This window comes from Vulpes lagopus, chromosome 8, assembly GCF_018345385.1.
Source record: "Vulpes lagopus strain Blue_001 chromosome 8, ASM1834538v1, whole genome shotgun sequence".
NCBI lineage: Eukaryota > Metazoa > Chordata > Mammalia > Carnivora > Canidae > Vulpes > Vulpes lagopus.
The window spans coordinates 66568701-66590622 of record NC_054831.1 but is presented as its reverse complement, the minus strand read 5'-3'; the positions used below and the strand labels follow the sequence as shown (position 1 = coordinate 66590622).

At 36.6% G+C, this 21922-nt stretch overlaps 1 non-coding gene across 1 annotated transcript; it reads right to left on the bottom strand.

Annotated features, from left to right (window-relative positions):
- Window positions 1-20449: 20449 nt before the first annotated feature.
- Window positions 20450-20568, bottom strand: LOC121498396. The gene has a single exon (XR_005989774.1). It is a non-coding gene; the product is annotated as a 5S ribosomal RNA (ribosomal RNA).
- Window positions 20569-21922: the final 1354 nt, after the last annotated feature.

Sequence of the window (21922 nt, the reverse complement as noted above, 5' to 3'; positions counted from 1 at the left end):
CGACTGAGCCACCCAGGCGCTCTGAATAGTTTTTGTTTTAAGGTCGGTAGTTCCATAATTTAATTGCTTTTACTTTTAAATACAAGACTCAACACAAGACCAAATGTTTAACTGGAAAGTATGTGATAACAGATGATTTCAGAAATCTGACTATTGGAAGAGATTTGCAGACAGCACATAAACATTAAACAGAGTAGAGTAATCCAATGAAAAGTACCGAGGAGATGTAGGATGTTATGATCAAAGATTAATGGAGTTGTAACGTTAAGGGTAAACAATGTATTTTAAAAATATCCCAGAGAATAAATGCAGGTTGATAATGATGAGAGATACTATTATGCTCTGCTGTTTCCAAACTATGTGACCCTGTGTATGTGACCTAAGCTCTTGGCGCCCCAGTAAGATGGTGATAAAAACAGCTCACACTTCACAGGGTTGCTATGAGATCAAATAAAGTAATAGTGTTTCCAACAGTGCCTGTCCAGAGTGAGAGCTCAGAGGTAGTTCAATATTACTACTAGTGTTACTACCACATTTACTACTGCTCTTGCTAATTCTCTTTACTGGTGTGCATGCATTCTTCCAGAAAAAAAAATTATACATATATCCCAAACTCCTAAGTCTTCATTTTGAGCAATGCTTTTGAGAATCTCTTGAAGACATGATTTCCACTTCTAGGGCCATGGATTTAGTTGTGGACTATTCACAAAACTCATGGTTTTTGGAGAGTCAAGGCAGCTTCTGAAATTCTTTTAAGTATTCCTCCTGTGCAGGCGCTTTTGAAGAAGCATCTAAAATTAAGGGGTAACAAAATTCTGCCCCCACTTGGGGGGAAAGTGAGACACAAACACAATGGTCAAGAACTGGTGGGCAATACCCACATGGTTCTTGAATGGACCATGCAACCTAGCACTCTGTCTTAGAGGGAGTGGCTTTCCTGACTAAATCTTTACCCAGTTTCATATTCCTGCTATTTGGGACATTCAATTTCTTTAGTTTCCTTCATATTCTTCTTTCCTCATATACTGGGCTTAAAAGGGAACACAGTTAGAAATGCGGTTAACTCAAAAGTCATAACAGGATGTAAGGCCAACATTGGAGCATCTTTCCAGAGAGAAGTGCGCAAGCAGTGCTGACCGTTTAATTTGGGTAGCTCGTCCGTTTGATTTAGAGTGAATAGAAGGTTAACTGTTGCCCAGTATATGAAAACATATTTTCTTTTACTATTTTTATATTTTCTGATGAGATGCAGGCCCATGAGGCAATTTTTTAAAAAAGTAGTATACATTTCATGGAATTGACAAGATGAAAATGATGTATAATTATAGAAGACTTTATAATTGAATAAGTTGACTTCTCATTCCAGATTATAATTTGCTCAAATTAAGCTCTTTGACTTCAGAACATGTACATACACAAAACCCCTCAAAATCTTAACTCAGGATCCTTCGTGATTGGAAATACATTATTTAAAAAAATGTCTCTTTCTATCTCTGCCGGTGGGGAAACACTGGGCCAAACTCATCTCCACGCCTGTAGAGACAGGGTAATGGACAACAGAGCAATTTGGCTATAGTCTCAAGCTTGAGAAGCTTCACATTTTGGGCTTTCTTCTGTTGCTTGTTTGTGGTAAGGGGAGCAAGAGAAATCTCATCATGACTTTGGATTGACATGGAAATCCATCAGTCCCTGGCACTTGCTCAACCTATGAATGGGGAAGGGTTTTAGAATACTTGATCCCCCTCTTGCTACTTTGAAAATCAGGACATTGTAAAAGGATGAAAGATGTGAGCCCGGAAGCTAAAACAATGAATGTGAATAGTGACTTCGTGGCCCAGACTTTCTCTCTCTTGGACTTGCCCACTGTAGTTCAGACTACAGATGATAATGTATAAGTGGACAAAGTTGTGACTTAGAATAGGTAAGTAGAACCTATTGTCCTCATGACTTATCACATTTGTTCAAATCTCAGTTTGAAGTGGAAAACTTTTATGATATTCTATGACTTATCAAACTATTTCTCATTCACAAATGTTTATAAGTCCTCATGCCTCTGATTCTAGACTAAGCTCTGTGAAATAAATTTTATCAGATATAATCCTTGAGGGGATCCCTGGGTGGCTCAGTGGTTTAGCACCTGCCTTTGGCCCAGGGCGTGATCCTGGAGTCCTGGGATTGAGTCCCACATCCGGCTCCCTGCATGGAGCTTGCTTCTCCCTCTGCCTGTGTCTCTGCTTCTCTCTCTCTCTCTATGTCTCTCAGGAATAAATAAATAAAATCTTTAAAAAAAAAGATATAATCCTTGATTTTTAGTAATTAATAGTTGGTAACTGACATGAATATCTACAACAAATCAAAGTATGTTTTTTCATGCAAAGACCGTCTGCCTTTTTGATCATATAACTTTATGTATAGTGTATAACAAGTCAGTAGGATTTGATCATTTGAGCCTTTTGCTTCATCATTGATTTGAAATCGTACCTTTAACCATCCCATGATTGCTGTATATTCAGTTAAACTAATTTTTTTCCAAGATAGAGCTCAGATATTTTTTCTAAATTTCTGGAGATGAGAATAAGTAGAAACTTTCAACTCTAAATTTATTGACCAAATATTTAGTGTAATATGCCCCAATATAATCAGAGACTAGATAAATTAATGTTCAGAATTCAGTCCAATGGCTCCCTTTTTGGAGGCATAGTAACTATAGTGCCTTCCTCCACTCCCGCACCCCCTGCTTAAGAGGGAAGAGGCATGGGGGAAGGCAGCTTCTTTATTTTCCCACCAGGTGGGCTACTGAAGAGTTAAGAAACAGTTGCTCTTACTCCTAATCTTTGTACTACTTAGCCATTGTTAGAAAGTCTTCCTCCACCCCCCCACCCGACCCCCCGAAACTTCAGACACTTTACTTGCGGTAGGAGGAACTAAACTATTTAAACACCAAAGCACAAACATCATGCCTTCTGTCCAAACTTGATCCTCCTTGGCCCTCATCCTGTTAATGATGTCACCTGTCATACATAATCTGTATATTACACTTACCTTCTTCTCTATCAGATGAATCCCCAGGTCTTTTGAATTCTGCCTAAAAACTATTTCTTGCATCCACTGTCTTATCCTCATTCTTGCTGATTTAAACCTGGTGCAAACCTTCACTGCATAAATAATTTCTTTTTCTGGATTGTATGATCTTTGGAAACACTCATCATATTTTGTGTCTTTTTATATCTCCTGGCAGGTAGGATGGTATCTGCTCACAGAGACCCTCAAGATATTCATTAGAGGGTTTTTATTTTGCATTCTGAAACCCCTGCACAAAGCATGGCTCTGTCTCCAATTCAAATGTCCTTATATCTCTTTTATTTTTATTATTATTTTTAAAAGATCTTATTTATTTATTTATTTATTTATTTATTTATTTATTTATTTATTTATGAGAGACACAGGGAAAGACAGGCAGAGGGAGACACAGGCAGAGGGAGAAGCAGGCCCCATGCAGGGAGCCCGATGCGGGACTCTATCCTGAGTCTCCAGGATCAGGCCCTGGGCTGAAGGCGGCGCTAAACCGTTGAGCCACCCGGGCTGCCCTTATATGTCTTTTAAATGATCCATTTAAAATTCCTGAATTCCCTTTTTTTTTCGGTTTGCTAGGAAATCGACACATATTACAAAGAACTGGTTTATGAGTTCTTTGGTTATAAATTTCACAATACTTATGAAATTTGCTTTATTTCTCTATTTAGTCATTGCTTTCGTGTTTTACATCAATCTGCTGTTATAATGTTATTGTTATCTTTCCTGTATCTTTAACTGATATTGAAATGCACAGAATAGAATATTAAGAGAGTTGCATTTTAGAAAAACAGGAGCTGTTATTTTAAGTCAGTGAAATAGAGTGGCACATTTTGGTCTTGGTTACTAATGTCCTTAAATTTATTCCTGGGCGGCTCATTTTGCCACAAGCTAGCACCAGTCAAGCATAACAGTGCCAGATGTCTATACTTTTCAATCTGAAATGAGGGCATTAATGCTTCGTGCAAGCCCTTCGGCTAGCGGACACAGCACGTCTGTGGGGACGTCAGCATCCCAGATTTGTGCCCGGGCGAACTTCTTTTGTGCTCGTAGAGGGGTGTCACAGCTGACCAGTCACCACGGAGGACCGCTCTTGCTTTGAGAGTATTCGCTTTGGTTCCATAAGATCCTTTAACATTTCACACTGCTTCTTGCCAGGATCTGTTTTAATATTTTATTCATTTACACCGTTCACATAAGTCAAATTATAGTCTTCATTGGTAGGGACACACTATGTTAGCCAGAATAGCTTTGACAGAAATGGATTTCACGTAATAGAAATAGCCAAGCTTGAAAATTAGAGGAAATAAAGTAAAACCAAGTGACCTTTAAGCTCTCTTCTTCCACAAATTTTGATACTAGTTTACAGATATTGACAAAATTCTTTTCATATATGTATAAAATTTTCATTTAGAATAGATCTCCCATATGTGCACACACAAACACACAAGATATATGAGCATGCGCACACATATGCTCCATGAGCCTTGAGGCCCAGCTTTTAATGAGATAATCAGATTCTATTGAAAGAGGTCCAAAGTTAAATAGCCATATAATGATTTATTCTGCATGGTGAATGGTATTATTTGGACAAGAGAGGAAGTTTTACACAATGTTCGTAGACATGATAATACCTAAATGTTTCTTCCCTATGTGTTTCTTTCTAAGCTCCTTTAGAAATGCATGAGTTTTAAAATTCTCAAATGTGTGGATTTTCTCCAGTTACATTTTGTTCTCAAGTTCTAGCTTAATTGCATTGTGTTTCTCAAACAAGATCTGTACAAGATCAGTTCTTTAAATTTATGGAAACGTACACAGTGGCCTATATATATGAGCAATTGTAGCAAGTAGGCACTTCAAATACTGTGTGTAAAGGTTTTATATATGTTCATTGGTTCAAGCTTGCCAATTATATGCTCAAATATTCTATATATTTACTAAATTTTAAATCACTTAATCATTCATTACTGAAATAGATTATGTGAATTTTCCTTTTTTGCTTAATGGATGTTGAACCTATGTTAATAAGTGTATACATATTTAGAACTATTAGTTTTCCTGGTGAATGTAACCATTTATCATTATTAGTGATTCTCCTTATTGTTATAGAACTTTTGCCCTAAAGTTCTATAACATATATTTGACATATATCATTGTGTAAATTTAAGGTATACAACATGTTTATCTGATACATTTAGATGTTGCAATCTGATTGCCATGGTAGCACCTCTATTACATTACATAATTATCCTTTCTTTTTAGTGGTTGGAATAATTAAGTTATGCTCTCTTCACAAGTTTAATGAGAATAGGAGAATATTTTTGTCTCTATTCATTATACTATGCATTAGATCTCTAGGGCTTATTTATTACTTGTTGCAAGTTTGTACCCCTATAAATCCATCTTACCCTCCTCCACATAGTTTATACCCTGGTAAACAGTATTTGACCCTCTGTTTTTAAGAGTTTGGCTTTTTTAGCTTCCACACTTAAGTGACATCATGACAGTACTTGTCTTTCTCTGACTTATCTCTCTTAACATAATGTGCCCACTCCGCTTTTTTAAAAAATGATTTTATCGTTGTTTATCTCACTCCAACTTTTTCCCTTACTAGGTTGGAAATTATGAAATCCTTTTCTTCTTTGCTAATGGTTACCTTGGAAATTTTAACATGTACCCTAACTCTAAAAGTAATCAGTGTCTTTTTCTTTAACTTCCTCTAAACCATGCAGACTTTATAATGCTTTAACATCTATTAGCCTAGGGCAGCCCGGGTGGCTCAGTGGTTTAGCATAAGGCTCATGGAGCATATGTGTGTGCATGCTCAACCTTCAGCCCAGGGTGTGATCCTGGAGACCTGGGATTGAGTCCCACATCAGGCTCCCTGCATGGAGCCTGCTTCTCCCTCGGCCTGTGTCTCTCTGTCTCTCTCTCGCTCTCTTTCTCTCTGTATCTCTCATGAATAAATAAATAAAATATTAAAAAAAAAAACCAACATCTATTAGCCTACATCCAACTTCTATATTATTGCTTTTACATATTTCAGTTTTATCTTACAAAACAAATTCAACATTATTATTGTCTTATAGTCAATATTTATCCACTTGTTGGGGTGCCTGGGTGACTCAGTTGGTTAAGCTTCTGCCTTTGGCTCAGGTCATGATCCTGGAGTCCTGGGATCAAGCCCTGAGTCAGGCTCCCTGCTCGATGGGGAGTCTGCTTCTCTCTCTGCCTCTGACTTCCCACTACTTGTACTCTCTCTCATTCTCTCTCTCTCTCTCTCTCTCTCTCTCTCTCTCAAATGAATAAAGAAAAATTTTTTAAAATATTTATCCATTTGTTTACCATTTTCTTTTCTCTTGTTGCTTCTGACTTTCATGCTGGGATTCTTCCTTTTCTTCCTGAAGTACATCATGAAGTTTCCTGAAGCCACACACTATTACTGCTCAAGCCTGGAGAAAAACAACTTCTTCTTTTTTCCTATCTTCCACTCTTCTACCAGCACTTTCTTTTGGTAGAACTCAATCATTAACCAAGTGGCAAGACAATCTGGGAAACGTAGTTTTCAAGATCATAGCTCCAGGCAAGCTAGAGGAGCGCTCAGTAAGGTAGGGGTAGAGCTAAGTACTACCACACAGCAACTGGCTCAAGGATTGTGAATTTCAAGTGAAAACTGAATTATGTGAGATTTCACCTCTCTCTACCACAGTAACTGTAAGATAGGCTAGTTTTCTTCTTGATTTCCTTGAAGAGAGTTTCCCCCACCCCCCAATTCATGTTTTTCTCTGATGACCCTTTAGTACCTTATTTGGCAAATTTACTTGGCAAATTGTAGTGTCAGTGGACTTTACTTTTGTTCCCCTGTGTGGTCACTCAGTTGTCAAAAATGAAGTCATAGGTCACTAGGTCTAGATGTAATGTTGCTAACTGTATTAATCAGTGTAGATTAGGTTATGCCACAGCACCATAGGATTCTTAAATTTCACTGACTTAATTAATTAATTAATTAATTATTAAAATTTCACTGACTTTAAAGTTGAACTTTATTTCTCGACCACAGTGCATACTAACAGTGACACCTGGGACTCTGCTCCATGCTCGGTGATGTTGCTGGTTGGAGACCTCACCCTCCCCGCATCTATGGTCTATTTCAGAGCAAAGGATCATTGTATATCAGCCATGATCCTTAAAAGCTTTTGTCTTGAAATGACATACATTGCTTTGGCTCAAATTTCATTAGCCCAAGAAAGTCACATATCTACACCTAAGCTCAAAGGTGCAGGAACGTACAATCCTACCATGTGCCAGAAAGAGGGAAACTAAAATATCATTGAATAGCATAAATGATATCATATTTACATTAACTTTTTAAAAATTCCAGGTGTCTGTATGGCATGTTTCTTTGGCCATCCTACATGTAAGTTTGGAGCTCAAAAGAAATATCTATGCTTAAGACAAAGATTTGGGAGTTTATAGTAACAGATGAGATCACCTAGAATGGAGTTACAGACCTGCACTGTGCAGTACAGTGGCCATGAAGCATGTGTGGCTTTTGAGCACTTGAAATAAGAATAGTCTAAATTGAGATGTGCTTTAAGTGTAAAATATATACCAGAGTTTGAAGACTTAGTATGAAAAAAAAAAAGAATGTGAACTATCTTGGTAATTTTTATATTGATTAAATATTGAAATGATAACATTTTGGATATATTGGTTACAAAAATATATTATGAAAAATGATTTCACCTGAATCTGTTTCTTTTTAATATGGCTACCAAAAAATTTAAAATTGCACGTGCAACTTGCATTGTATTTGTGTAAGACGGTACAGTTAAGAATGAGTAGCGATGAGGTCTAAGATAAGGCATTTAGAAACAAAGGGGCAAGCATCCTGGAACAACTAAAGAGCTTGAAGGAAAGTAAAACATACTTCTCACTAAAGGCTGGAAAGTGAATGCTTCCAAGAAAAGTGATCAGTATAGCAAGTTACTAGTTTAGTGGGTTTGGTATAATTTCCCATCAGAGCTGCAGGATCTGTCTTGTGCATCACCTGAAACTAGTCTAGGGTGTCCGGAGTATTCCAGTAACAACATATTGACTGATTTTTCTTTTCTTTATTATTTTTAAGGATTTATTTATTTATTTGAAAGAGAGAAAACACGCATGGATGTGCAGGAGTGGATGCGGAAGGGTAGAGGGAGAAGGAGAGAGGGAACCTCAAGCAGACTCAGTGTCAAGTGCAGAACCTGACACAGGGCTTGATCCCAGGGCCTTGAGACCATGACCTGAGTGCAAACCAAGAGTCGGATGTCCTACCGACTATACCACCCAGGCACCCCCATATTGACTGATTTTTCATGCATAAAAAGTAAAAAAAAGGCCACAAATTATTAAAAGATTAAAAAATTGTGTTGCTTTTCTCACCATAGATTGTAATTCTTTTTAGCAAATGTTTCCTGTGAAAGACCAATCTTAGATGTAGAAACCAAATTAAACTTACAAATCAAGAAACTTTTAAAATAGTATTCAACTCTGCGATTGTACTTAATGATAATTGGACTTAAAAGGATAATGCAGTGCTTTATGGAGAGTTACAACTTGTGCCATTTCCTATGAGCTTCACAACTGTTTGGAAAGTAATTTAGCAAACTTTGAGAATTTTTTTCAGTTGTCATTAATTAGTTAATTCATATATTTTTTGCAACTATTGTGTATATGAATATTTTAGATAAGTATAAATATTTTAAATGAATATATGTTCATTTAATAAAATATAAATACTTTAAATGAACCAATTAGCAATATTTGATTACCCCTAATCAAATCATGGTCAAGCCTTGGGTTTTCTGCAGTTCACTGGTGGGTGACTAAAGACAGTTTCTAGTCCTCTTGTCACTCCTCCCACTGAAACAACTCATGGTGGTGGTGGAAATTGTTCTTAGTGGTCTAATAATCCATGTGCTTTCCCTGGGGATTTGTTTTTTTTTTTATACTACAGCTGTATTGTATTTTGTATTTCATATTGTGTGTGTGTTCTTCCTCAATATCTCCATTTTTTCAAAACAAAACAAAATGGTCATTAATGGTCAAGGGTACATCCTTCCAATGTCATTAGTTCCTCCCCACAATGGGACAGTGAGAAGGTCTTCCTTTGAGGAGTAGTTGAGTGAAAGGGCCAGAGTCGGAGTAACCATCTGCAGGCTACATTCTGGTTTTGGAGTGAAGATAGAAGTAAGTCAGGATTGTGTGGAGGGCACAGTTGCAAGCTGGGAATCTCTCCCATGAGAAAATGTGGAGAGAATTCTCTCCACTAGGTTTACATAGTTAAAAAACAAAACAAAACAACAACAACAACAAAAACAACAACAAAAAACAAAAACTGAAGTCTTTTTAAACAAAATCCACAGTTTAAAAAAATCTAAATAATGAGCAGTTCCAACCTTTTGGCTTTTTGAACTTCTCCCACCAAGGCAGGTCAAATATAGCAGCAGCAGTCTAGATCTTTCCAGGAATTGAAGGTAGAGACCTTGACGTTCCTCCTCACAGCCCCATGTGAGACCTGGAGGTAGCTGTGCCACTCTACTTGCACCTTCTCAGTCTCAAGGACAACAGGAAGGACCAGCATCTTCTAGCTCCTTCTCAGTTTTCGGCACACATCCCTTTGGAAGCAATTTGTTCAGGGATAAGGTTGCCCAGGACCACTGGTGGCAGCAGGGGCAGCCATGGCTGTAGGAAGACTCACTAGGGAATTTGGGTCCTGGTGCCCCATGTCTATAGGCATCTTGACAAGAGTGTCAGATGAAATACATTACCTTTTCTTTCCAGAATTTTCCTCTATGCTCTTCCCAGCTGGATAAAACGGACAGAAACTACCAACCCTTATTTTTGTTCTTTTCTGAGAAAAGAGGATGAAAGTGAATTCCTTGGGCCAACGTAGTGTAACTCAGAAGTCTTAATTGGTACAGTATCTTCAGATCCAGTTCTCTTATGGTACCCTGAGCCGCTCCACCCACCACCAGGTCTATGAAGTCCAGCCCAGAGTAAGTATCTGTTTCCGTCAGAACTCACTGGTAGCTGATATCACATCAATCTGGCAGCTCTGTGCAGCAACTTCCCCCTCTGGAAATCTACCCCAGGTCATTTGCAGGCTCTGACTCTTGTTGGTAAACAGGACATTTATTTTGTGAGTCAGAGTATAAGAAGAATATGTCTAGATTCAACTATCTTAGTTCAGGCTCCTGTCACAAAGTACCATAGACTGAGTATACCAGAAATGTATTTTTCATAGTTCTGGAGGCTGGAAGTCCAACATCAGGGTGCTGGTGAGGACCTCTTCCAGGCTGCAGACTGTCAGCTTCTCATGTGTCCTCATGTGGCAGAAAGAGATGAGAGGGCTCTGTGAGGTCCCTCTTATGAAGGCACCAATCCCATTTATGAGTATTCCACCCTTGTGGCCTAATCACCTCCCAAAGGCTCCACCTCTTAAGTGGATTACACTGGGGGTTAGGATTTCAGCACATGAATTGTAGCAGGACACAAATATTCACTCCGTTGTAGCAACTTATCTCTGCATTGCTACAACCCTTCAATATCCTGCCATTTCATGGATCCAGGTGACCATCTCAGTTGAGTACAATGAAACATCCACTCGCCAGCTCAAATTACTTTCTTTCCCGAAAGGAGGTTCTTCAGATGGGCATCAACATGTGTTAATTTAGTGCACCCCTCAAATTCCCATAGTGACCTCCATAGAGCTGTTTCTCACATAGGCATCCTTTAGTAGATCAGGTTTTCCCTCCCATTCTGCCTAAACATATGGATAGGCCATTGACTACTGCCCATGAGTTGATTAAAAACCCAAACATAGAGAAAACATCATGCAAGTCACCCCTTGGAGCTTATTTTTGCCTTCATTGATCCGAGGGGCAGCCTTCCAAACAGGATGTTGTCTGATTACCTGGGAACCCCTATCCATAAACCAAGCAGCTTTTTTCTTTTTCTTTTTTTTTCTTTTTTCTTTTTTATCAACCAAGAGCTGTTTATAGGGCTCTGTGCAAGGAGGTAATAAAATCCAGAAGCTCCTGCAGTGGTCGCATAGTCAATCCTAGGGGAAAAAATTATATAACATCAAATTTTATAACATCAAATAAGGATAAAATAGTATGTTAGTGTACAAATCAATCTTATTTTACCATAGAACTAGTCTGGGTACTGCCCTCACCACTAGAATATTCTCTGATATTACCCAAGACACGAGTCTTTCCTGTTTCAAGATATTTTATGTCCTTCAGCTGGGGAGGGAGTTACAACGGGATGTCTGCTAGTGAGCTAGTAATTGCTAATCTTCCTTCACACACAAGCCTCCTGTCCTTTCTCTTTGCTTTATTTTTCTCTACAGAGCACTCATTACTACCTAGCACAGTATATATTTTACTTATCCATCTTGTATTTGTTAATCTCTTCCCCATGCCAGAATGTAAGCTCCAAAAGGGGAGGAGTTCTTGTGTGTGTTACTTCTGCTCTATCTCCATTGCCAAAAATGATACCTGGCACATAACAGACCTGCAGAATAATCTGTTAAATGAGTAGATTTATAAGGACATAGATCAGCATAGCATAACACTGCACAGAAAGAAATCTCAAGATATAAAAAATATATATGATTAAAATAATATAACTCAATGGATAAAGAAAGGAATAGTCAAGACATAGTGTTGAGACCATTATATTAGTAAGCTATTTAGTCAGTAAATTAGATTCTATATTTTATTTTCATCTTAAAATAAAGAAGTCTAGCTGTATTCAAGAGAAAAATATAAAATGAAATCATGTAAGACTTAAAATCTAGTAGATATTGGCATGTGAAAAAGCTTTCTAAACATAAAAGTGATTAGAGAAATCACAAAGAAACTTTTTGAAACTGATGGTATAGAATGTGAAATCATTTACATCAATATTCTTAGAAACCAAAAGATTAATGTCAAATAAGAATAAAATAGTTGCAATAAATATGACAGACTAAGGATTAATATCCTTACTAGAAAAATCTTCTATAGTAAGAATACAGTCAAACAACAAAAAGTGAAAAGTTATGGACCAATAATTCACAAAGGAAAAAGATAAAAAATAATTAATAAAATTGTGAAGAGGGGTGGTTAAGTAGCTGACTCTTGATTTTTAGTTCAGGTCATGATCTCAGTAAGCCCTGTGCTGGGCTCCCCACTTAGCAAAGAGTCTGCTTGTCTCTCTGCCCTACCCCCGCCCCCGCTTGTGTGCTCTCTGTCTCTCTCAAATAAATTAAATCTTTAAAAAAATTGCAAAGACTGTTCAACTATGCCAATAGTACAAGAAATGGACATTTCAATGCCAGTTAGATAGATTTTTCAAAAGTCAAGATGTAAAAATGTTTAAATGATACTACTCATTGCTAATGAAGATGGGTTGAGAGGGCATTCACAAACTGTTGGTGATATTGATAATTATAACATCTCTCAAAATGGATACAGCAAGATTATACAGATGAATGTAAAAAGAGTCTCCATAACGTTCTTTCTTTTGATTCTTTAATACCTTTTATTATAACTTTTATTAGTGAGTGGATTAGAGATATGACTAGATATTTGTGTATCAGGATGTTCAGTAGAGCATTTATTTACAATAATAGAAAAAAAAGATATATTTTTTAAATGTTACAAATGGGGAATGATTAAATTTTGGCACAATCACATGTTAGAATATTATGTGGCTGTTAAAAAACTTACCTAAGAGGATATTTAATGATATGGGTAAATGTTCATGCTATCAAATAAGTGAGAAAAGGGGATATATATAGTCATATATATATAGTTTATATATAGTCATTAATTAAGAGTTTGTTGTATATGTGTGTATTTTGGATATATGTATGTGTGTGTGTATAAAATTGTAAAGGAAATATACCCCATGTTAACCTGAGTGATTGCTAAGTGGTGTGATTCTAGGTAGCTTTTAGTGTTCATTTAAAAACTTTTTTTATATTTTCCAAATATTCTGATAATTAAGTATTTTCTTATAAGCTGACCACAAAAGTAAATATAAAAGAAGTAGTCACAGAGAGACTGCAAAAAAAAAAAACCCAGAAAAACCCTCCAAACCCAAGCAGAAGTGTGAACAATATTCACCATCTTACATTCCTTTAGGAGAAATTGAGTGTGCATGCATTTGAAAGGAACACATGACAGCTGACTTAGCACAGAAAAAAGATCCTTAAATTTGAATTTCACAAGTGAACTTGAACTTCTGATGCATACTGTGTGTTTTCATTAAAAGTGTTCAAAGAGTGCAGACCTCAAAATGAACAGATTACATGTTCTAGTCAAGAACTCTGTGCACTTTTGAAGGGAATCTCAATTGGAAAAGTTGTATGGTTCTAGTGCTCAAAGGATGTAAAATATTGTGAACAGAAGAAACTCACTTATGCAAAGTCTAACGAGTTCTCAGCCTGTCTGATGAGCTAAAGAAGGAGAAAATCTCATTTTCTCATATAAATCAAGGATTCATACCTTATTTGTGAACCGGAAGTAATACTGTTGTAGGTTTTTGGATGTAATGGTAATAACTAAAGCCAAAGGCAGCCTTGATTCCTAACAGATTAATACACTTTCCTAAAGTAATAAAATTTTCAATCTATATCTTATCTTTATTTTAAACTAAGGGAAATTAGGAGAACCTGGGTGGTTCATTTGGTTAAGGGTCCGCCTTCACCTCAGGTCATGATCCCAGTCGGGGATTCAGTCCTGTATGGTGTTACCTGCTCAGCAGGAAGTCTGCTTCTCCTTCTCTCTTGCTCTCTATCTCAAATAAATTAATACAATCATTAAAAAATAATAATATAAGAGAAATTAAGGAGAAAATAATTAATATTCACACTAAATCCACATTGTCTTTCGAAACTGTAAATCTGTTGTTTCTCTTATGGGTCTCATAGTGTCTGCCAAGGCTCTGAATTGCTCTTCACCTAGGCAAGGAACACAGCCCTTTTGTGGAGAGCTACGTTTATCTCAAAATGGGCCTGTTTTCAAATGTGAACCTTTAAAAAAAAAGATGAAGTAAACTCCTACAGATTTAATTAAACACATCCTTTCAAATAAGAACCTTTGGGAGTGATGTGACCACAGAACTCTGGCCTTGACTGCTTCTTACAAAATGTAAAATGGAAATTGGCTAAGCTTTATGTTTCTGTGTTTTTCACAATTAGAAATATTTTCTAAATCATTCATCATGCAAAAGCAAAGTTCCTCAAAATGTGAAGCTTGCCTTCCATCTTCATAATTCCCAGCACTCATCCACTCTGACACTGCAATCTAGAAGACTGGAACAACTTTGAAAAGATCCCATATCCTGTGACTGACTTTCTTTCTTTCTTTTCTTTTTTGTTTTTTTTTTTTAAGATTTTATTTATTTATTCATGAGAGACCCAGAGAAAGAGTCAGAGACACAGGCAGAGGGAAAAGCAGGCTCCCTATGGGGAGCCTGATGTTGGACTTGACCTTGAGATCATGACCTGAACCAAAGGCAGATGCTCAACCACTGAGTCACCTAGGAGCCCCATCCTGTGACTTTTGCATGCCCTTTCCACTGTCTGAGGGGGGAGAGAATGGAATGGGCTCTGTATGAAGATGACAGAAATTTGTGTCTTGTCGGTCCTCTTGCCAACGTCTATCTGAAATTTTAAATTTATTAAACACACCTGCAATCTAATGAGTGTGACAAATTTAAATTTTATCCAACTGACTCTTGGGACTAGAAAGGGAATTTTGTGCTAATTTTTGAATACTCACGTTTCTGAGTAATCTCCTAAGCCTCTTTTGTGGTTTTACTTGTGATGATTCTTTCTCTGCTTCTTTTAATAGAATTATTTCCAATATTTTATTTGTGTGTGTCACTATGTGGAGTAGTGGCTTTTTCTCTGACTAATACCCAATAAAGTATAAAAACCTGATGCAGCAATTGACTCTAGGTAGAGCAACACTAAGCCCTCACTGTTTTCCCTCACTTGGAAAAAATTTCAAGATTTTTTGTGAGGAGGGACTATTTCTTCCTCACATCCTCCTGGATGATCATCTTAATAATAAAAAAATATTATGGGCAGCCCTGGTGGCTCAGCAGTTTAGCGTCGCCTTCAGCCCAGGGTGTGATCCTGGAGACCCAGGATCGAGTCCCATGTTGGGCTCCCTGCATGGGGCCTGCTTCTCCCTCTGCCTGTGTCTCTGCCTCTCTTACTCTCTGTCTCTCATGAATAAATAAATAAATAAATCTTTAAAAAATATTAGGAAGATCATTTGGGAGAACAGCTTTTCTGGTGCTTCTCAAAAGGCTAGCCTGGATTGGAAAGTGATTTCCATTTTCTCCTAGCTCTCCTTTTATGCTCTTCATTTAGAATAAGAACATGCCCTTCTCTTGTAGCCAAAAAAGTAACTGTCAGCAATGACATTGTGCAGGAGACTTCAGGCTTGGTTCTTTTTTCTTGTGTTCTCTGAAGAGAAAATGATTATACTGTGGCTTGCCATTGATTAACTCAAATCATCCAACTATAGAGAAAGGAAATAGTGTAGCACAGAAACCATAGCAACCTCCAGGAAAATGATTGCTATAATGACATGCTTTTAGTATGTCCAGGCTTCCAGGTGGCAATTGCTTACAATTTTTGCCTGTGGTATGGGATCATCCACAGTGGAGCTGCTGAGGGTTCACTAGTAATGGCCATTATGGTTATGGAGGGGGAGCCCATGCTGACTGCTGAGATGTAGCAACAGAAAAATTAGCTTTTGATGTATTGTGTAATCAAGGAGGGATTATCTATACTCACCTCATTGCTTTGGGAATCTTTACATTATCTTGTCTTAGTTTGTTCAGGCAGTTCTAACAAATACCATTGATTCTGTACTGGGTGGCTTAAATGTGAAATACTTATTTCTCACAGTTCTGGAAAGTGGAATGTCCCAGATCAAGGCTCCAGCAGATGCAGTATCTGGTGAAAACTATCTTCTCACTGTGTCATCACATGACAGAAGAAGCAAGGGGCCCCTGAAGTCTAACCTCACTCATGAGAGCTCTACCTTTATGACCTAATCACCTCTCAAAGGCACCATCTCCAAATATAGTCACATTGGGAATTAGGTTTCAACTTATAAATTTGGGGGAGACAAATGTTCAGACTGTGGAATATCTGTGATCATTAATTGATTTTTTTTAAAGATTTCATTTATTTATTCATGAGGGACACACAGAGAGAGGCAGAGACACAGGCAGAGGGAGAAGCAGGCTCCCTTCAGGGAACCGGATGTGGGACTCGATCCCAGGAGCCTGGGATCACGACCTAAGCCAAAAGCAGACACTCAACCACTGAGCCACCCAGGTGCCCCCATTAATTGATCTTTTAATTTCACTTGATCAACTAGAAGTTAGTTTTGTTTCAGACTCTAAAAAGTCACTTTATTTTGTGGGCCACAGAGAGCTCTATTATCAGGGACTACTGTTACTATAAAAAAACAAAAATATTGGGATATACCAGTGGCATTTTATATTTTTATATTTTATAATATATATAATAATTTATAATTTAATAATTTATAATATAATATATTTTATATATTTTATTTCATTGCTAACCCTAAATTTGAAAGATGAGAGTTTGTAGCTCTGGACATGAAAACTTCAATAGGAGTGATAATAACCTGGAAACCAGGGGGAAAGGCCAGAAGTAATAACCTTTCTTTACCTAAATTAGGAGATTTTTTTTCACCAGTTGGAATCTTACTACATTTGCAAAAATTATCTAATCTCCATATTGTACATAAAAAGCCCAAAGTAGACAGCAATCTTTCTTCATCATTTTTCTGATATATAAGAATTTGTTGATCTATGGTACAACCCACTATCAAAAGCAAACACTGGAAATAACTTTATGGATTATAGCCTTAAATGTAGTCTTTTGCTTACTTAGAAGAATCAAAAGATACTTTATCCAAACTTAGACTGTAGTAACTTGTTTTATATTTTAGCACTGCTATCAAAAAAGACACTTTTCATTCTTTTTTTTTTTTCAAGTAAGCAGAGAATATTAAAAGTCTCTGTATTTAGCACATACTAAGTACTTCGGTGCTAAATACTTCGGTGGGCACTGAGACAACATTATCAGAAGCCTGAGGTTTCTAAAGCCTAGAAACCCTCAAGTTCCCCGTGGTTAATAAATCAATGGATAGCTAAATATTTTAGGGTATTTGCTGAAGGAAGTTTGCTACCAATTGAAATGACTCCAGATACTTCTCTTGTTTTCTCTTTTTTAGAGATTATTTACTTATTTATTGGGGCAGGGTAGGTGCAGAGGGCAAGGGAGAGAGAATCTCAAGCAGATTCTCTGTTCAGCAGGGAGCCCAGTGAAGGGGTGGGGGTAGGGCTGGATCTCATGACCCTAAGAGATCATGACCTGAGCTGAAATCAAGAGTAGGACACCCAACTGACTGAGCCACCTGGACGCTCTTCTTTTTTATAGGCTTCTTAGGCTTGTGTGTTCATCTTTTAGTAAAACTAGGTTCAAGGGATAATTGAAGTCTCCCATTTGGCAATGAAAATGTGCCTCAATTTAAGGTTTCTGTAGGCTGTAGTTAGATCAAAAGGATTAAGGCTTCAGGCCATGACTAAAAAAAAAGGGGGCAGAGGCAAGCAGATGTCTCAGAGATTGTAAGGGTCTATTAGAATCTTCAGAAACTATGAATTTTGAATCATTTCTATATAATTTTCTTTTATCTGTTTCCATGTGGCTAAGTCTTTCATCTTCAGCAAGACTTTACTCAAGAGGTAGACAAGCTATATCCTATATCCCTTTTCTATATCCATAGTACATATGGGTGTTTATTACATGTTTATTGATTTAACATCACTCTCATAATTTAAATTATGACATGAATGCATGAAACAATTAGAAACATATTGAGTGCAATCTATGACTTTGGAAAATTATAGCAGTGTGTTCTTTTAAGAGACTTAATATCAGCTTCAAACTTGACATTGGGTTTTAGTCATTTAAATCCACTTCGGGGTTACGTAAGGCTACTTCTTGAAGCTAAATATAAGGCTGAATACGTAAGTTTGCATTTCACATTCTCCTTTTAAAGAATTAATTTAGCTTATCTCTCTGAAACAGATTTGATTAATTTAAAATATGCCCTTGGACATTGACTTTTCAGAATGAAAATCTGCAATGAGCTCGGTCTATACCTCAGATGTGAACTGATCATGGAAAATAAAAAACAAACCTTGGAGTCAACGGAGTCCTTGCCACTTCCTGAGGCCCTGACCTCTAGTGTCATGTGGTCAATGTTACAGTCTTTATTTTCTTTAATTATTGGTTTTCACATGATCGGTGAGTGTGCAGGACGGTTGTCAGGAGATGCATTTATAAGCTGTTATGTGAAAGGGTTTTGAAATATATCAAATGCATCATAAGGCAAGAATTCACACAGCAAGTCTTGTGGCTAATCCTTTGCTTTGAGGTAAGCAGCAACCGTGGGAGGTGGTGGAGTAAAATGTTTAGTTAATATTCACTGCTGGCGGGTTATTACAGTTGAAGTCATGATGGAGGTAATTTTGCTTATATAAGTAAAATTTGTATTATCTGTACTGTTGGAGGCAAAAAGTCACTGAAAATGTGAAAATTACTGTCAACATACTGGAATGCAACTAGGTATATAGAGAGGATTTTGAAAGGCATGATGAGTCAGAAATTTTTTAAGAAGTTTTTCGTATGCATCCATTTTCATGATGATGAAAATACATTTTTTCCCCTGCCCCTGTCCATCTGTAGTGTGTAAATAGCTGATTTGAGAGTTGTTCTTTCCTGGACCTCGTGGGCGTTAGTAGAAGCCTGAACAGCAATTTCAACTCTTTTGTTGACTACACCTAGCATTTATGTTTACATAACTAGACATTTCATCAACCAGACATTGCTCTTCAGGGAACATTGGAATCTGAATCCAAGTCTTAGGGAGACATCCACGTTTACTGGTTTAAAGCACTGGTGAGAGTTAACCCAATCGGGTTTTTAATCCTGGCCCGGCCATGTACTTGCTTTGTGTCATTTTACAAATTATATAACCTTAAAGTCAAGAATAAGCACTTAATAAATGGGAGTCATTCTTTATTTTATTAACATTGTGGAATATTTAATTATTGGTATGGCCTGGAAGTGTTGAGAGATGAAGCGGTGGAGAGGTCAAAAGGACAAGGTCTAATCTGTTGTGGTTTACTCTGATGGCTCTTAAATAGTCCCTGGTTCTATTACATTAGAGACACTTGGAATTTTTTTTTTTTTTGGCAGATTTCTGATTCTATTCCTTTTATCTCTTTGAGAAACTGTTTTCTCCACTCACCAGCTTACAAATGTGCAAAATGATTACTCCAGCTTATACTTTATGTCACGTTTCAGTTATACTTTTCAATACAACTTGACAATTTGGAATAAGTTGTATCTATGTAATCAGGGCCAAAGAAAAAAAATGTGAGGTATCAAGAAGATGACAAGAATATTACAAATCATACCTATATCATGAGACAAGAGCTATACTCAGAGACAAATTCTTTGTGTTAAATGATTTACACTAGAAAAGTAATACGAACAGAATATAAGGAAACCTGAAAAAGCTGAAATAAAAGCAGAAATTATTGAAAAGGAAAGAGGCAAAAAGAATGTAAATAAATCAAGGGATTTTCTTGTTTTAAGTTGGGGTGGGGGTGGTAGACATATCTGTGCCATTAAAGAAAAGCAAAACACAAATATAGCAAATGTGAAACCAAAATAATGTAGTATTGGTGGAATGACAGTTATGATTATAACAAAATATTATGTATATGAAAAGTTCCTTTAAAAACTATAAAGTACTGGGATCCCTGGGTGGCACAGTGGTTTAGCACCTGCCTTTGGCCCAGGGCGCGATCCTGGAGACCCGGGATCGAATCCCACGTCGGGCTCCAGGTGCATGGAGCCTGCTTCTCCCTCTGCCTGTCTCTGCCTCTCTCTCTCTCTCTCTGTATGACTATCATAAATTAAAAAAAAATAAAAACTATAAAGTACCAAAATTAACTCAAGAAATAGACCAATGATATTGGAGAAAGATTTAAATATTGTAAGAAAAGAATTGTCTCCACAAAGGCTCTGGCCCCATATAATGTTACCGGTTCTTTCTTAAAATATTTTCAAAAACAGTTAACTATTTTGCTATACAAAGTGATCAAGAGCATGAAGAGAGAGAAAAGAATCTTTAAAAAATCCTTTCATGATTCTCTCACAGAAGTGAATTATAAGTCTGAGATAGCCAGTATAATTTTTTTTTTTTTTTAAAGCCTACAGCACCCGGTATTCCCAGGCGGAATCCCATCCAAGTACTAACCAGGCCCAACCCTGCTTAGCTTCCGAGATCAGATGAGACCGGGCGCATTCAGGGTGGTATGGCTGTAGACTAGCCAGCATAAACTTATTTAAAGTTCAGTGATATATATTATCATGAATGTAAAAATTTCCAAGTTAAAATTAATACATCTCATTCATCAATATCACAAAGTAATAGGATGTCATAATCTTTTTCTTATCAGAATATCAAGATCATTTAATGTATGCAAATATATCACATTTCATAAGTAGATTAAAAAGGAGAAAATTATCAGACAGTAAAACGGCATTTAGAAACTTAACCCCTGTACTTATTCTTTTAATTGTTGCATTAGCTAAATTTTGAAAAATATTTATATCACATAGTTTATCAAGTATATCTCAACACAAACAACATTTTTAATGATGAAACAACATAGGCACATAATCATTAAGTCAGGGAAAGAAGAAAGATGTCTGGGAGGATTAATATTATTTACTATTTACCATTTCTTGTATTGGCTAGTCAGGAATGATGGCAATGGACAAGCTAGAATTTGGACACCAATTTTTCATTATTTATGAATAATATGATTATCTGGAAAGCTCAAGGGCAGAAAATAAAGAAGGAAAACATACTAGAATTAAGAAAAGAGAGACTCACTTAATTAAAATATAAATACATAGCATTAATGGACAACTTCCCTATACATGGGCAATAACTAGTTAGAATGTATGACAGGGAAACAAATGCCAATTAAACTATAATGACAAAACCAACAATAAATCAATTTAACAATAAAGGTAGAAGATTTATTTTTTTTATTTTTTTTTTTAGAAGATTTATTATTAAACATTTTTAATGCATACTTAGATAACTAAAAGAAAAATTTGAGTAGCTGGAAAATACATAATTACCTGGAATATAATGGATATCAAATATTATTTTAAAAATTTTTCAGGTTAAAGAAATTCTAATAATATTTGAGGTTTTTGCTATTATTGCAAGTGTTTGCATCAATATTCATATGTGAAATTGATTTGTAGTTTTCTTTTCTGTACTATTAGAAAAATAATAAGGGCAGAACACCTGGGTGGTGCAGTTGGTTGAGCATCTCACTCTTGGTTTTGGCTCAGATCATGATCTCAGAGTCATGGAATGGAGCCCTGAGCCAGGCTCCATGCTCAGCAGGGAGTGTGCTTGCGATTCTCTCTTGCCCTCTGATCCTTCCCCTCCTCACATATATTGTGTTCTCTCGCTCTTTCTCTCAAGTGAATTAGTAAAATCTTTAAAAGAAAAAGAGAAAAATAATAAAGGCAAATGACTAAGATAATTTAGAACTAAAATAAAGGGAAGAACTATACAAATTATGAAAACCTATTTTAATAATATAAACAGCATGCTACTGGTTCAAGAGTAGACCTTCAAATAAACATGAAAGAATA